The sequence below is a fragment of the Scardinius erythrophthalmus genome (assembly GCF_964197995.2).
Source record: "Scardinius erythrophthalmus genome assembly, chromosome: 2".
Taxonomy (NCBI): Eukaryota; Metazoa; Chordata; class Actinopteri; order Cypriniformes; family Leuciscidae; genus Scardinius; species Scardinius erythrophthalmus.
The window spans coordinates 7,615,034-7,621,033 of NC_138222.1; the positions used below are offsets into that span (position 1 = coordinate 7,615,034).

At 37.4% G+C, this 6,000-nt stretch overlaps 1 protein-coding gene across 3 annotated transcripts in view; it reads left to right on the plus strand.

The window, feature by feature from the left end:
* Nucleotides 1–6,000, plus strand: part of LOC308686836 (lysine--tRNA ligase-like) — a 77,470-nt gene that overhangs the window by 31,253 nt on the left and 40,217 nt on the right. The gene's annotated exons all lie outside the window — the stretch shown is intronic.

Below are 6,000 nucleotides of genomic sequence, written 5' to 3' on the forward strand. Positions count from 1 at the left end.
CTACATCAAGATGCATATTCAACTGCCCATTTTTTTTTTCTGTGGTTGATTAATTTGGTTAATGAAAATGGTCTCTATATGACAGGTGGTTTGAAGGGAGGGCTTGTGACATCAGACGAAAAAGGAAAGTCGTTTCAGAGGTGGAGCGAGTTTTGATAAAAGATTACAGAGAACATGCACTGATGAATTGTTCACAATATGACCAGGAATGTGCATTAAGATGTAAATAGGAGCCTTTTTTAATTTCAGATTTAATCAAACAATATAAAGAAAACTGTTTTAATTGTAAACATTAAAACAATACTCATTATTTAATTACAAAATATAAATCTGATTGCATTTAGCATGGATTGCGGTCTTTTACCAAAATCTAGATCCTGTTGTGAATGTTGGTCCTTGCTGGAAGAATATAAAGAAAAGCCTTCAAAAAGCCTTTTTTATGAAAAAATAAATTAAAAAACGATTTTTCAGAGTAAACTAAAATATTTTTGGGGCATTAGAGTAGCAAACATGCTTTGCAAATAGTAATTAAATATCAGTCCTATTTTTTTTTTGTTTTTTTTTTATTTAACAGTGATTAACAATTAGTAAAATAATAATAACCTCCCACTACTACTAATAATAATAAACTCACATTATTAATAAAAAATATAATTTAACAAAGCAGTCAGACTGTCTTCACTGAAATTCCAGTTTGCTCTCCAGCATTTTTTTTTTAGTTTTATGAATGAACATAATTGGCTCAGTGCCTTTAGGTCCCACATTCCCAATCTCATTTGGTTTTGCACTGAAAAAAATGTGAGAAAAAACCCCAACAAAATAACAAAAAAGGTTATTCTGTTTAGAATAAAATTCCAATGAGAAAAATCAACATGTGCAAAATGTATTCTCAGAAATTCTATATACAACATATATATTCTCAGAAATGCATGCATAATTGGCAAATGCTTTCTAAAGGATTTTCAATTCAAACTCCTCCTGACTTGCATTGAACACTGAGAAAAGAAACTGTCCACAAAACACTCCTCAGAACTTTTCTTTTGAGTTCCTATTTGTACATTCAAAATGCAATTCACTTTAGTTTCTTTTACTCTGCCCCTTTATCAAAGTGCCCAGGTTTAGGGTGAGTTTCTGTAAGCCAGAAGTCTGTTGCCTTTGGACATCTGTACCTAACTGCAGCCAAATGCATCCCTCTGACGAGGCAGGACATGCTGGCTGCAGCTGAAGGAAGGTGACGTATTTTCCAGCTTAAATGAATTTCATTGTGGGATTTTAGGTTTCACTGCAAATTGGACTTGCTTCTTCTGGCTATTTTCTCCTCCTGTTTAATTAATATTTTGTTTGTGTATCTTTTTATTCTTGAATCAAGAATATGTTCTTAGCAATCAAACATGTGCTCATTGTATTTGCTATTTGTTTGACTTATTGTTTGGCATTCGTTTTTTGGTTTCTTTGCTTGGTGTTTTGTTTTCATTTTGTTTTTGATTTTTTTTTTCTTTCTTTGTATTTATTGTTTTGTTTCGCTTTACATTTTGTCTACTACTTTGTTTTATTTTGTTTTGTGATGGTTGTCTCTAATTGCCATATTAATGTCCCTTCTTTACATGATCTATTCTCTCTGTTCAGAGATATTTGGGATCACCTGCATTGAGCCATTGTGTCACCGCCTTGTCTCTAACCCTAGCCCTTTATTACATTTATCATCTTTTATTCTCTTTTACACTGTCTGAGTAATGTCTAACATAATTGCAAATTACTGTTCCTTTCCTAAAGATACACTATGTAACTTTTGGTCCTCTAGTGGTTAAACAAAACTCCATGCATTTTGCTGCAGAACATTATTTTGGTTGTGCTTTGGTGTGACTGTGCGGATGAATATGGTTCTCCTGCTGCTCATAAAACATTCACTACTAGGCTTAAGAGATATAACCAGTTTAGATGGAAAGGATCTCAAGCTGACTAGCTGAAGGCGCTACAGTAGCCTTACCCATTAACAGACACGGTACTTCCTTGAAAATAAATTCCAGCACAGCGCCTCAACAGCCATAATGAAATGACCCTTCACAATAGATAATGCTTTATAATGAACTCTGTTAGAGAGCTGCATATGGGGATCTCATGGAGTTCTGTCTCGTTCTCTTTTTGTCAGCAGACTCTCCTCTGTTTGGGTTTATTAAAAAAAAAAAACAGCTGATTCCTCGGAGGTTGGAGATTTAGCTGCTCCATGTCAATCTATCTCGCTTATTGTTGTGACAACTAACCTCGGGCACTCCCAAGTAGCGAGAAGTCTCGCGTAGCCAGACCTTCAGACTGACGGCAGAAGGTCTGGACTCTATCGCAGCTTTTCTTGGCCAAGGACCGCCCAAGAGGACGTTTGACTGATGTGTAACGCAACCAATCACAGTTCGATTTGTTCCGCGTCAAGTTTAGAGGCGTGACAATATAATGTCGGCGTCTCTACAATAACAGACCGGCGTGCATCTAATAAATAATTCATTCAAGAACTTTGTGCAAGTTTGCTGTAACAATAGAGCCGCGAACTTCACATACTTTTGAAAATCCAGCATTGTTCATTGACACAGTTGTAAACACAACGACTTTCTTCTTCCACAAGGTTTTCTTTTTGCGTCACGGCATTTGTTTCTAGGCGGACCGTTAAAGAACGTGACACACACGTCTCCCGGACATCCTGTAGAATTCAACCAATCAGATTGCGACTTCAAAACTTTCCAGAAAAGTGTGCCAAATGCATCAGACGTTCAGCCAACGGTCCGTGGGCGTGACGTCCGAGGCTGAGACTAACGGGCGAGTGACGTATGTGTGTAATTTCCCACAAAAAAACATTCTTGCTACATCTAAAATATAAAAACTTATAATAGGCTTACTAGGGCTGACTTCTAATAGTCGAGGATTCGACGATTCGATTCGGAGAGGTCTGATTCGACTATGAACCTCATAGTCGAATACATGGGCGTCAGTTTGGTTTGAAATGTGCTGGGGACAGAGACGCATTTGCATTTTCAGAAGGGCTGGGTACCATTTTTATTTTATTTTTTCGCTTTCGCGCGGGTCATGTTTTGAAAGATGTCCTGTAGCTTACTAATGTAAATAAATAAAAATGTATTCAAAAACCTGCTTCACGTTTTCAGCAGGGCTGCGGAGCGGCTGTGAGTTGACTCCACACGGTTCTCATGTGCGTTAAAAAGCTTTACGTGGTTTAATGTACCTAAACAATGATTACCAAATTCCCCTCTCATGTTGCTCCTCATAACCACTTAAAATGGTAAAAAAAATCGAACCCAGAGTCCAATTATTATGGACGTTAACTGATATTAAGCGTTTCTGCTTCACATTTTCAGCAGGGCTGCGGAGTGGCTGTGAGTTGACTCCACACGGTTCTCATGTGCGTTAAAAAGCTTTACGTTGTTTAATGTACCTAAACAACGATTACCAAATTTCCCTCTCATGTTGCTCCTCATAACCACTGAAAATGTTCAAAAAATCGAACCCAGAGTCCAATTATTATGGACGTTATCTGATATTAAGCGTTTCTGCTTCACATTTTCAGCAGGGCAGCAGAGCGGTTGTGAGTTGACTCCACGCGGTTCTCATGGGCGTGAAAAAGCTTTACGTGGTTTAATGTAGCCTACCTAAACAACCATCACCAAATTTCTCTCTCATATTGCTCCTCATGTTTATGAAATGTTATGATATATGTGTGATATGTGTTTTTTAGCTCTTTTGTTTGAAATGGAAAAAATCTAGCTGCTATACTATCAGTCGACTACGGCAAAATCTAACGAATCAGATTCGACTATGAAAATCCTTAGTCGAAAACAGCCCTAAGGCTTACTATAGTGAATCAGGGTAAGACAAAAACACGTTTTGAAGGAGGATTGATGATGTATTGACTCGTTATTCATATTTAGTTAATTTTGACCAAAAAAGTTACATAGTGTACCTTTAAGATTACTTTCCATGAATTCTCAATATTTCTTCAAAGTATTTAATTGAATCAATAACTGCTCATACATTTTTTACGTTTAAACACATTTAAGCATTTTTGTACTGATCATATAAATCATTTTTAACTGTAATGTTCGACTTTTAATTCAGTTTGCCTACATGTTTTAAAGGTTCACTATGCAGAAATGTTCAGTTACTGTTTGTAAACACAACATTCAAACTTGGCCCCTCCTCATGGGTGGAGCACCACCAGAAGCCACGCCCTCTCTTTCCCCTGACACGATATCAGTTGCACAGACAGACCAACCGAACTGACTCAAGAGAATTCTAGCGGGAAGATGAGTGATGAGCTATTGAGCAAATTTTTTTTTTTCAAATATTGTGTTTATTATGCATAAATAGCATCTTTTATGTATATGAATGAGCACTTATGCTAATAGTTTGATGACTGGCTGTAATTTACTTTATTCTAGCTTGCTAATAAACAATAATTATGTGTCATCATAAAAATGTAAATATAATGCATAGTAATCTGCCGAGTTACATAAAGCAGTCAACAAAGCAATAGCTACATTAAGCAAATTTTTTTTTTATATAGACAGGAGAACTTAGTGGAGCATCCCAAACTTCAGACACAGACCCGCCCTCACCTACGCCACGTGTCGTCGACACAAAGGCTAAAGCACAGAAATTCAAGAAGAAAATATCAAAGTACAGGCACAAGGTTGTGTCTCTGTAGACACAAACAGTTCTAGTGGACTATAAAACCCCTTTCACACAGAGATTCCAGAAAATACACTGATATTGATTTTGGTTCATTCACACTGGCAGTGATTTTCTGGAATCTGTGCGTGCGTTCACACACATCCCATAAAGATCTCTTAAAGACACGTGACATCAGTATGACAAACACAAACTTTCTTCTTTGTTAATGTGCAACGTGAACGTTTCTATGCATTTAAAACCCGCCGATCAAAGAGGCACATGCATCATCACTAAGACACACCCCTTACGGGATTGGTCCTGGCTTTTGTTCACACAGGGCGCGTTCCGGGGCTGATCCCAGCAATGTTATTAGGTCTGCATCCAGGGGTCGAGCCCATGATCTATCCCGGGACGTGTTTGTGTTCACACAGAAGGCACTCTAGCAATTCTAGCAATGTTCTGGGATCAGCGCTCTGTGTGAAAGGGGCTTTAGTGATGATTTAGTGGCATTATTTTAGTTTGAGCCTATACTTTATTTATTTTTTTAGGAAAATCCTGCATAGTGTACCTTTAACAGAACATTCTTGATGATTATCTGTTTATCAAAATTGAAATTAATGCAAGGCAATACCATACATATCAATCAGAATTAACATACTGACAATATGCTGAGTCAGGATGACTATCTTGACCCAAATCATACATCATGATTCTGTTACTATTATTTTTAACTTTAACTTTTTTCCTTTCCCCCCAAAAAATTATCTCCTATTAAATTTAAATATTTATTTATCCACTGATATGGAGTCAGCTCCAAGACTTCTGCTACTGTTCTTAAATTAAAAAGTGTAAATCTGTCACTGCTCCCCTGTATGAATGTGTGTCCTCCATTGGTGAATTCAGATTGCATTTTAGTTTGGTCCCTCAGGGCTCCTGTTGGCTTGTGTTACAGCTTCTATCAATAGTGAAAGCTCTGAAGGCTCAGTATAACACAACACACTCAGGTTGCTGTGTTCAGTTGGCCATTTGCCGAGTAAAGAGTACAGTATGGTCATAAACATGGAGGCCAGACTAATGAATCAGAGGGGGTCTTGTAAGAAATGTGAATCTTTTTTAATATGAATCTGTTGAGTTTATCTAACCTGTATTTTGCATTGTTCCCAGATATTATACGGTCAAACCCACTGCACATAGAAAAATGATTTGCAGCCACTTTCAGACATCTTTCAGCCAAGAGCAAGAAGAGAGAGAGACACTGTGTGTGTTCAGTGTCATTGTGTCTGTGTTGTTGCACTCCTGCCAAGAGGTTGCAACATAATGCGCAATGAA